Source organism: Bos grunniens, chromosome 28 (genome assembly GCF_055505025.1).
Source record: "Bos grunniens cultivar Pamir isolate PY7600 chromosome 28, Bosgru_T2T1.0, whole genome shotgun sequence".
NCBI classification, from domain to species: Eukaryota; Metazoa; Chordata; class Mammalia; order Artiodactyla; family Bovidae; genus Bos; species Bos grunniens.
In genome coordinates, this window is record NC_141192.1 from 5,371,587 (window position 1) to 5,383,688 (window position 12,102).

General features: G+C 48.0%; 1 protein-coding gene across 7 annotated transcripts in view; it reads left to right on the forward strand.

Moving 5' to 3' along the window:
- Window positions 1–12,102, forward strand: part of GRID1 (glutamate ionotropic receptor delta type subunit 1) — a 687,534-nt gene that overhangs the window by 299,299 nt on the left and 376,133 nt on the right. The window lies entirely within an intron of this gene.

Below are 12,102 nucleotides of genomic sequence, written 5' to 3' on the forward strand. Positions count from 1 at the left end.
ACACCAATCAGTTATGAGATTGGTAGGCTTTCTTTAAGGTTTGCTGATGGCGAGAGGGCATCAGTGATGATCAGCCATCACTCAGTCCTTAGCCTTCCTCCTGCCATCTTGCTCTCTCTTCTCTCCCTCCCTCCATTTCTGCTTCTAATCCTTTCCCTCCAAGACTGTTCCAGGAGCCCCACATGCTTCTCCTCTAGTACAGCTTCATTCCCCTTCCTCTAAAGCTTGGGGTCAATCAACTCAAATATTTATTGGGCAACTTTCATGTGCCAGGCTCTCCTCTCAACACAGGGAAAAAAGACTTACAAAGCCTTGCTCCCATGAAATCTACAGTCTAGTAGAAATTATTTCAGCAGAAATAACATTTACAGAGATATCTGGCTTCTCATGTGGCCAGATACTGTTCTAGGAGCTTTATTTTTATTAAATCATTTAATCCATACACACCCAGTGGGGTAGATTCTATTCTTGTTGTTCAGTCACTCAGTCGTGTCCAACTCTTTGCAACCCATGCACTACAGCACACCAGGCTTCCCTGTCCTCACAATCTCCTGGAGCTTTCTCAAACCCATGTCCATTGAGTCAGTGATGCCATCCAACCATCTCATCCTCTGTTGTCCCCTTCTCCTCCTGCCCTCAATCTTTCCCAACATCTGGGTCTTTTCTAATGAGTCATCTCTTCTCATCAGGTGGTCAAAGTATTTGGAGCTTCAGCTTCAGCACCAGTCCTTCCAATGAGTATTCAGAACTGATTTCCTTTAGGATTGACTAGTTTCATCTCCTTGCTGTCCAAGGGACTCTCAAGAGTCTTCTCCAGCACCACAGTTCAAAAGCATCAATTCTTTGGCTCTCAGCTTTCTTTATGGTCCAACTCTCACATCCATACATTACTGTCCTTATGTTGGGAATTCCTTGGAGGACTTGATAATAGCATCTCTGTGATGTGATCGGTAGGTTTTCTTCTTTTGAATAAGGTTTTCAATGGAGGGAAGGTCTCAGGAGCCCTGAGGGAACTGGCTGGGGTGTCATAGACTCAGTTGATAGGAAACAGAAAGAAGCAGGGTAGAGAGATGGAGTTGCTTGTGTGAATGCCTAGTTCTTCATTTCTAAGCAAATCATGTGTCCTCTACAAATTAGCAATGTTTCAGGCCTTCCTGACTCTTCGGAAGGACTTGCAACTAAAACATAACCAGAGTTAACACTCGCTGGCATGTTTGAAATGGTTAGGACAACGTAAGTTCCTAAGTCTTTGCATTGTGATTATTGAGGAGGGGAAGGAGGCAGTCAGGCTGTGTGGATGCTTGCCTGAAATTTGAAAAATAAACACCGAATGCACTGGCGTGTCATTGATTCCTTTACCCCTTCATTTAGCAAACATTTCTGTCACATATTACATGCTTGGCACTTGCCAAGGAGCTGGGGTAGAGAATTTAACCCAGCATAGTCCAGCTCTTGACCTTGACAATCTTATTGCCTTAAGCAGTGTTTGTGTATGGGAGTCTGATAAAACAGCTATTTCTCTAGTGCTCTGTTGAAGAGATGTGAACTGGTATTGTATAATTATATACTACTTGCTTTCTTAATATTGAACATATGTTGTACATGATGGTTATTAAGTATTTAATCGTACGAAATATTTTATTTTCATTTTCTGTTGTCATGTATTCATTCTCACTGAAATTTAGAATCTCATAGGTTCATAGCACATGGGATAATTTCCCTTGTCAGTTAAGATCCAGCTATTGAAAGTTTCAGAAAGTATAAGTTTTTGTAGATTGGTGAAATTCAGTGTCAGGGCTGATGTGGGATCAGAAATGGAGGATGAGAAGAAATTGTTTCGGAAAGAGTAGTCGGAAATCTGGTAGTTGGATTATTTATGATGCAGTGTACTGTTCTGGAGGGGTTTTTTATTGAATTCAGTTGAGCTGTGAATTTGCCAGAAATCAGATTGAAGCTCCAGCTGGATACAGAGCCGAGGTAGGTCACCCATAGCCTGCAGCCTGCCCACTGCGCTGTTTCCTGTGGCTCCAGGCCCATCCAGTTGATAATGAGGGCAGGGGTCAGTGGGCCGCGGGCAAGAGGCCTGGATTTCAGGACACTCTCGCGGGGGGGCCTTGGGCTCCCCGACATCCTCAGTGCAGGGTCTCAACCCCTCTGCTGTCAGGAAGGTCTTCCTTATGTTGATTTAACTCCACTGGAATGGAGACGGAGAACTTTATTTGTGTCTGCTCCCAATTCATTAATAGTCTGATGGAGCTGCAGAAGGGGAAGGCTAAGGGTGTTTAGCGAGGAGCGAGTCTGAGGGAGGGGCCCTGCTGGGTGCCTGGGCTGGAGAGCTCAGGGCTGAGGGAGGCAGCTCCTGGCTGGGACTTTCAGGTGTGTTTACGGTTGCTGGAGCGTGTGTAATGCTATTCTCCATTGGTGGACTTGACATTTTGACGGCCTCTCGGGAAGTCTTTCCTTTGTGCTGGCATCTTGGGCTTTCTGAGCAGCTCAGAGATGAAGAGGAAGATGCTCGGAGTGCAGCTTGGATGGTGCAGGAAGGCAGGACCACCTGCTATCCTGGACAGGTTCCCACGGAGTTCTTTGGAAGGAGCCTGGTAGAACTTGAGGTTGCCGTTCGCCTGCCGCTCTGGTGTTGGGAGCATCTCCAGCTACTTTCAAACCTCCAGGCTCCTAGAAACTTCTGGACCATTGAACAGACCTTCCAGCTGCACAGAAGCCTCTGCTCACTGGTTGGTCCTGGGAGGCAGGGCAGCTGGGGCTTTAGCTTTCTAGGTCAAGTGCCCCTTCCCTCTCTAGCTTTGTTCAGGCACTGCTGGCCCCATTCTGCATCTGGAGGGGTCTCTGTCCCCCAGGGAGGCTCCCACTCTTCTGGAAGCTGTGTGTGGTGTCCAGAAACCCAGAGGCCAGACTACCAGGCCAGGCTGACCTCCTCTGGCTGAGGAAAGACTCCAGGCACATAGACAAGCATCCTCTCTGTCCTGGGGGTTTGGAGACAGTCATCTGGAAGGGTTAGGACTCGGCCAGCTGCTGTACTGACAAAGCCCTTTGTAGGATGGTCTGCAGCCCTCACGAGCCCTGTCTGGCACCCTCAGTCTCCTGATTGCATGTCCAGACTGTTTGTGGAGCCGGTTGACTGGCCCTTGTTTACGGTGGACCTGCCCTTGTTTCTGGGCTGAGACTGCTCAAAGGGGCTGCCATTGGACAAGATGATTGGCTTTGCTCGGTCTCTTTGGAGAGGTCCCCAGGATAGGGCTGGAATCCGAGGGGAGGGTTTAGCTACTCAGGCAGGAGGGCCTGGTGGGCCGATCCTGCTGTGACAGGTGGCAGGTTATCTGTGGTGAGGGATGGTGTGTTAACACGTCCCATGAAAAGGGGTGGGAACAGAGTTGGAGATTCATCAGGGCTGCAGCCGGAAGCTCTGCCCTCATGCTTCCTTAAGAAGACATAGCTTAAGTGACTCTGGGGAAGCCAGGCTGCTTCACAGGGGTCCCGTGGTGGCCCCACCGGGGGAGAGAGCAAACTATCATTTCTCTTTCTGCCACCCTATTTCAGGATGCCACCTTGTAAACAGCACTGGCCAAGGAGGTCTCCAAATAAGGTCCTCCCCATGGGTCACAGGACAGGGCATGGCTCGTGGACTTGCACCTCAAAGGCCTGTGTGTTTCTTTCTGAGCCCCTGGTGGTGGTGATGGTAAGGGCAGACGAAGGTTCTGTTCTGTTGTGGTGGTGTTTGCAAGACTTCAGGCCTTGCCACCACCACTGACACCCTGGGAGAGGAGATTTTAGTGGATCTGCTCTATATACCATTGGTTTCTGGTGTTCTAGGAGGTCTCCAAGGGAATGAGTGAGTGGAGCATGATTCCCCTTCCTCTAGGATCCAGGGATAGTTGGCTCCCCAGCATCAATGAGCGGCTACATCACAGATCACATATGTGGGGAGCAAGAGAGAGGCAAAGAGATAAGCAGCAAGAGTGAAAGGAACTAAGAGAGGAGGTGGCAGAAGGAGGCAGAACCGCAGAGGGAGTGGGCTGTGAGCAGCATCCAGTCCCTCTGTGGTGAGTACATCTCTGCTGTACACTGTAAAGGCTTGGGTCCTGCAGCCCAGAGACTACCTTGGCCCTGCTCTTTCAAAATGTTCACGTCCTGCAGCATTTGACGCCCCAGTGAAGTAGGATGGATACTCGCTGCTTCTACAGTGCTTCCTATTCAGTAGGGAAAAGGCTCAGTCACTGTCCTCCGGGGGCTCACGGTCCACTGGGAGAGACCGACAAGTCAGCAGATAATTACTACTCTGAGAACAAGTCTGTTCCTGACACACGTTCTGGCTTCCAGGGGCTAATTATTCATACTGGATTCTTCTGTGAGTTCTGGACCATGGAGAAACATACATAAGAGTCAAATAGGGATTAAGATGTCTGTTTTACTGCTGAATTAAGACCCATTTTGGAGCTGAGGTCAAAATGGGTTTTCTGCTATTTCCTCTCAAATGCACCTGTTGAGCCTTACACATGGAGACGGTCAGCCCGCAGATCTGACCTTCATTCAGACACCTGTCTTGGGCCCCAGTCCTTACCCTTCTACTCATTCTTGCTGGCCACTCTAGATATGTGAGCCAATAGGTAGCAAACTCCTGCCTTCTCCACTAGCAGGTAAAACCTTTCCCTTCCTAAAGTGAGGAATCTGTGAAGGGTGAAAGGAAGAACAGCAGCTTTTTGTTTTGTACATTTAAGGGATGATGTTTCTTCTTTAGCATCTGGGATAAAGCATGAGGAAAGCGAGTAAGATTTTCCTCATCATGATCTATTGACATCGAGTGGGAAAACTCAGAAAAGGGTTTTGAAGGGTGAAGAGGAGTTATCCAACTAAGGTTGGGGAGAGAATTTTGAGTGGAAGGAACTACATGTGTAAAGACACAGCATGCAAAGTGTAAAAGTGTTAGTTACTCAGTCATGTCTGACTCTCTGTGACCCCATGGACCATAGCCCTCCCGGGTCCTCTGTCCATGGAATTCTCCAGGCAAGAAGACTGGAGTGGGTAGCCATTCTCTTCTCCAGGGGATCTTCCTGATCCAGAGGTTGAACCCAGGTCTCCTGCATTGCTGATGGATTCTTTGCCATCTGAGCCACCTGGGAAGCCCCAAAGACGCAGCATGGGGTCTGCTGTATCCTCCAGAACTACCAGAGTTGAGGATAGGGGTTGGAGGAACAGGGGAAGATGACCACAGAGATACCGAGAAGGGACAGTGACAAGATCAGTTTTGCATTTTGAATTCCCTTTTCAAGCTGAGTTAAGGAGGGAAGGAATGGAAGGTGTAAGATGAAGGAAAAGCGGAGCACTTGGCTGGGGGACAATGGAAGGGTCCTGGCAGAAGACAATGAGAACCTGAGGAAACAAAGTTGGGGTGGACAGGGAGTAGGGGTGGGTTTCAGGACCATTCAGAAGACAGAAGGGATGGGGCTTGTGGACTGGTTGGTCTGTCATCTCAAGGATAACACTGGCTTAGGGTAGGATTTGGGGTTACACATCTAGCCTGTTGAAGAGTAAGGGCTGTTGTGAGGTGACTCTATTCCAAGAACTAGGAAATAATAGAAATAAGACCATCCTCCGAGTGTTATCACTTTAGCCAACACAGATGGATCTACATGGACATGCACAAGAAAGCATGGACTGGCTGCCTGAAAGAGTGAGTAACTTCTATATCAGGATATTCAGAAGGACTGAGAAGTGGAGGGTGGTCCTCCCAGAGACAAAGGCAAAGGAGAGCTGGCCATGTCCCTCTGACCCCAATGCAAGTGAGGCGGGGGAAGCCCTGGGCCCGCTAAAGGTATGGTTTCATGACAGGCCATCACCAGTGACAATGGCACCTGAAAGCTAGTGGACTCGCGGGCTTAAGGACACGATGGTCAGCCCTGCAGACAATTCACATTTGGCTAACTCCACTTGTCCCATTGGGCACCCTGCTGCTTCTGAACTGGCAGCCTGGGAGATTTGCCTCCAGAAAAAGAATGCAGCTTGTCCTCTGGAGGCAGGAGGTCAACCCCAGGCTCAGTTTAGCCGATATCGTGCTAGACCAGCTCGCACCTGCTTGTGAGCGCTGATCGTGTGCATGTCTTCCCAGCTCTGCTGTGTTCAGTGACATCATGCTGATAGCTTGAAATCGGTCATGGTGGGAGTATTTATAGCATGGCAGATCCTTCAGCTCAGGGCTTCCGCCTCTCCCCTCCCACCACCTGAGAGCTGGTTATTAAACACTTACCCGCATACCACTGGTTAGAGCCCTCACTGCCATTCATTCATTGGTCTTTTGGTGTCTATATACATTTCACTGAACTTGGTGATTCCTCAAAGAGAAACAGTTTTGAGTTTCTGAACAAATAAAGCTAGACTATCCCTGGAAGAAAGGATGGATAAGGCGTCTAATCCACCAGCCCACAAGGCTTCCTAAGACAGTGCCCTCTTGAGCCTTCCAGTGGAATTGCATCTTGCAATAATAGAGACAGGTTTTACTGGCCTCTTCCTATGGACCAGGCCCTGGTCCAGGCACTTGGCAGGCAGTCACACATCAGCCCTCACAGTAACCTTGCAAGGTAGGTAGCATTACTATGACCATATCAATTTCTGGATGAGAAACCTGCCTAACACCAGGTGCCGCTAATAGATGGCCAAGTCAGGATTCTAGCCCCGCAGTCTGGTGGCCTTGATCTAAATTACGCTCCTGAGGCCCAGCGTCTCTCCCTTCACACTACCTTGACTAATTAATTGTTAATAACACTTTTCCAGATGCCCGGTCTTGGCCGTTGACAGTCTGTTCCCCTTCCAGGGAAAGAAGTAAATCTTTGCGAACTCTTTTGTGGTTCAAAGCTTGAACGGTAGATTTGATGATATTTCTAAATGCCTTGAGCCCCTTGTTCCATCCCGGAAAGTGGTGTCAAAAGGGCACTTTTAGAATTCACTCTGATTGCATAAGTACGTATAATAATACATCTGTAATTTGTGACATATATTTTCTAAGCAAAATATAGTAAGCCATGCTTCAGGGAACACACTGTGCTGCTGTACTAATTAATTTGTCAAGTTGTAGCTAATTATAAAATGCAGTGTTGCTTATTTTGATTTGTAATGTAGCCTGCGTTGTTTGAAGCCAAATGGGAAGTGGCAGTGTGTGGGGGACGAGGTTCCCTCCAGGCTGTCAGAGCCCTGGCCTCTGTTACCCACGTCATGAGCGTGTGTTCCAGCCCCGCTCGCCACTCCTGGAAGCCCAGAGGTCCTCTTGGACTCCAAGCTCCTCTGTCAGGCCATTCTTCTCCCACCAAGTGGACAGCAGAGGGCCCCCTGCTTGTCAGCTGCTGAACACACCCACCTGGATATGGTATTTTAAGAAGGGCTCATGAGGGAAATTCCCTAGAGGTCCAGTGGGTGGAACTCCATGCTTTCACTGTCATGGCTGGAATTCCATCCTTGGTTGAGGAAATAAGACCCTCACAAGCTTTGTTGTGGGGCCAAAAGAAAAAAAGAAAAAGAAGGGCTCACAAGCCCTTTCAAACCAAAGACCTTGATTTCCAAGCCCCCTGGGACTGAAAGGCCAGACACGGTCCCTTCTGCGGGCCTCTGCTGGCCACAGAGAGTGTCAGGGGAACTGACTCTGGACTTCTGCCTAGGGTTTCTTGGGGTTGGAGGTGACGAGGATGTGGTCAAATTGCCAGAAGCCCCTTTCCAAGACTTCTGGGGCCAGAGGTCCTTAGGAGATTCGTCAAAATGCAGGATTTGGTGTTTGCAGTGAATCCTTAATGGAGAAGGCAATGGCACCCCACTCCAGTACTCTTGCCTGGAAACTCGCATGGACGGAGGAGCCTGGTAGGCTGCAGTCCATGGGGTCGAGAAGAGTCGGACACAACTGAGCGACTTCACTTTCACTTCACTTTCATGCATTGGAGAAGGCAATGGCAACCCACTCCAGTGTTTGCGGAGAATCCCAGGGATGGCGGAGCCTGGTGGGCTGCCGTCTCTGGGGTCGCACAGAGTTGGACATGACTGAAATGACTCAGCAGCAGCAGCAGCAGCAGCAGCATCAGAAGTGAATCCTTAAAGCTTGATTTTGTCAGCATGTTGAGAGGGACTCTTCTCATACCAAGGGAAGAGGGGCAAGTTCATACCAAGGAAACTTCCAGCTCAGGAAAACCCTGTGTGATCCCAGGCCAGACTACCTGGGGGGTGCAAAGCCATAACTCTTGCCTGCCCAGGAAGCCCTGTCTCACTGTGGGAGCATCACTTGTCTGGGCCATCACCCAGGACCCCCTGCCCCAGGCCTGGCATGCTCAAGTTGAGGGCCTTGGGCACCCTCTCCTTGGTACCACTTGCATGCGTGCCCCTAACTTCTGCCTCTTGGTGCTTCCTCCATGAGTTTCAGGCTTATCACTTCACTTCTCTTTTCCCAAAGTAATAGGAATACATTTGGTGAGGTGCCCTCACAGCCTTGCCCTTTGGGGTGGACTATAGGATGCCCCCTAGGCTTCAACCTGAGGCTTCCACCCCAAGTGTCTGATGATGTCAGTTTTCTGATATTTCCCCATATTTTGCTATCCCAATGTTATTCTATCAAAACAACTGCTATATTCGTTGGAGTGTATATCTCAGCTTATAAATATGTGCGTATTTACCTGTTCAATCTCTAAGTCACGTCCAACTCTTTGCAACCCTGTGGACTGTAGCCCACCAGGCTCCTCTGTCCATGGAGTTTTCCAGGCAAGAATCCTGGAGTGGGTTGCCGTTTCCTACTCCAGGGGATCTTCTCATCCCAAGGATTGAACCCGCATCTCTTGTGTCTCCTGCATTGGCAGGCAGATCCTTTACCTATTTATTAATATTTATTTATTTATGCGTATTGTCTCCCTCTCAGACCGTATCTGTTTTGTTCATCAGGACACACCTGGTGTCTAGTCCAGGCCTGGCACCTAGTGAGTGCTCAATAAAATAGTTGTTTCGTGCACAGAAAGTTTAGCCCTGAGGGAGGACTCCAGGGATACCTCATGGACCTGCTGGACTCTGCAGGCCCCATTGATGGCATTTGCCTGGGACCTGTGGGCATCCAAGTGGGGCTGAGTCCCGCCCAGCACACTCCCTCCGTCAGTGCTTTCATAATCGAGAGGGTACTTGATGGAATTTAAAGGCTGCAAATGTAAAACAGACACGTGGGAACACTATTTTTGGCAACATACAATTAATCAACCTTTGGAACTCAATTCTGCAGGATATCATTGAAGCAAATAATTCAGCATGGCTAGGGAGGGGATCAGAAACCTCTCTGAATAAGAATAGCATCTGTTGGCAGGGAGCATCCCTTTCCAAAGAAATCTGTCCCAGGGCTGGTAGGCAAAGTCTTACCACCAGCTGTGATGGAGGGATCACAGGCCTATTAGAAGAAAGAGGATAAAATAAGAGGGGCTGGTGAGAGGGTGGGTGCAGCCACTGCCCTTTGATTGGCCATGGAGAGAAGCCCTGACTTAAGACAGCCCAGTTCCCAAAGGTTCTTGAACAAATAACCATGGTCCCTGACGGCTAGAACCTAGACTCAGTAAGCCCTCTCTGATTCCATTCTTCCATCCATTTATCTATCCACCCATCCATTTATTATCTATCTGTCCATCCATCCATCCTCCCATTTGCCCATCTGTCCTTACATCCAAGTGCAATGTGGGGATAAACAGGTGAAAAGATAGACAAGACCCTTGACCAAGAAACTCATGTCCACTAAGGGAGACCAAAGAGAAACAGACAAATGCAATGGTTGCATAATCAGTGTAATTACTGAGGACTTTTAAGAAGCTTTGGGAGCCCAGGGGACGGACTTGTTTCTAGGAATTGAGACTTCAGCCTGTTCCTGAGAAGCAGTGTGTTATAATGGGAAGAATGTTTGCGTTGGAACTTGTTAGAAATGGATTTTAATCCTGGCTCTGCCATTTGTGATTTGAGTGACAGAGGGCAAATTATGGAGCCTCTCAGAGCTTTAATCTTCCTCACCTTTAAAATGGAGACAATGATGTCCAGCCCAGTGCTATAAGGAATTGGTGAGATGTGGTCTGTGAAGGGCTCAGCTGAATACCTGCCATTAGTAGCTGGGTGTTAAATTTTGGTATCTTTTCCTCTCTTTGTCCTGTGCAAATCCTCTCTTTGGTTAATTTGTTTATAAAATACAGATCCTGTTTAAACATGTTTATATATCCCATATTTTACACATACACACTCACACACATCCATAGAATTTAAAACTCTCAGTTCAGCATTAAAGCTCTCCATTTTCCTTGGCAACTCAAAAGGACATCTGTTACCTTGATGCCATTAGCTGTGTTAGCACACGTATAAGTACCTCGTTAAAAAAAATCAAATATTAACACACATAGCGGAGCCTTGGGCTTTCTATTTGATTACTCTGAAGGGTAAGTTTACTTAATATAAGCAAATTTATGATTCTGAAGTTGTAAATTTGAATAGCACAGTTCCCAGAAAACTTTCTTCCCATAATCCAAGTGTAGACATAAAATCCGTATTTTCTGTAGAGAGACACCATGGTATTCAAATGGGGATGAGGTGATACCGGGTGATAATCAAAGTCGGCAGGAATGCTGTTAGCACCTTTTAACACTGGTGTCAAGATGATGAGAATTTGGAATGTGTTGCTGTGATAGGAAGTGATTTCCATTTCTCTCTCGTGGTACCCCCAGCAAGTGACGGGAGAGAGCTAGCATTCTCGCCTCCCTGGTGGCTGGTCCAGCGGGAGGCCCAGCCCCTTTCGAGAGGGCGCGGGGGAAGAGGGGAGAACCCATAAACATGGGGCCATCGGAAGGAGGCCATAATGTCTGTGTGTCTGGGGGCTGCTCTGGACTATTTAGGGTCCATGCTTCCGTGGACAAGGGTAAGGCCGCTGTCATTTTAACAAAGCTTCAGGAGATTTCCACAAAGGCCTACGTTGGATTTTTTTTAGTGAAGCCCAATTCCCATCTTGTCTGCACCAGATTTCTAGCCTGCCTTGGCTCTCCGTTTTCTGCTCTGCCCATGGACAGTGCAGAGGCTGAAGCATCATTCATATTAATGGGCCTCCCATTGTTTGCTGTTCTAGTTTTCCCTCTCCTTCTCAGGAGCCTGCCAAGCAGGGCATCATGTGCTCATGGGCCCTTAATAAATGTTTGATGATGATAATTAGATCATGGGCAATTTGTTACCATAACATTTATTTTTCACATTTTTCTTAGAAATGGTATCTGTCTTCAGCTCTGCTTGACTCAGGACAGTGATTTCAATTTCTACAAAGAATGTGTCTCAGAGCGGCAATTCATTGTTGAACAAAGAGCAAAGGTTTTAGAGCCTCACGGCCTGGGCTCACATTCTTGGCTTTTCCACTTTCTGGCTGGCTGAAGTTAGACCAGCTTGAATTTCTGGCCTTGAATAAATGGTAAAGATGCCAGTGTATCTAAAGGCAATTCTGATTCGCTAACCTCGTTGAGTATATAAAATTCTTTCCCAGAAGTGGGGAACTTGGGAAGTGATCTGACTATGGATATATTTTGAAGGCAGATTGATAGCATTTGCTGACAGTGTAGATGTAGGTATTGAGAGGAATAGGCGTCAAGAGTCAAGGATGGGGCCTTCGACTTTGGTTTGAGCAATGAGAATGGAGTGGCCATTTCCTGGGGTGAGGATTGCAGAAGAGTGGATTTGGGAAATGTGAAAACTAGGAGTTTGGTTTTGGCCATCGTAAATTGGAGGTGCGTCTTGGACATCGATTTGGAGGCTTAGAGGAGTCAGTTGGGTTTGCCATGCTGGGGTTGGAGGGAGGTCAGGGCTGCAGATCCAGTGTCAACAGCATCCCACAGACTCAAAAAGCCAGGATACCAGTGAGACCCACAGGTGAGGCAGGAAGTGAAGGGGGAGAAGAGAAGAGGTCTGGGGATTGGTTTCAGGAAGACTGATTGTAAGGACTGAAGATGGGAGCCTAAAGCAGTCTCTTTTCTGCCTCTCACCCCAGAGATTTCATGGGATTTTTTCTGACCTTTGACTCTTTCAGTTTAGAAGTCTTCTACTCAAAGACCAGGGATGCTTTCT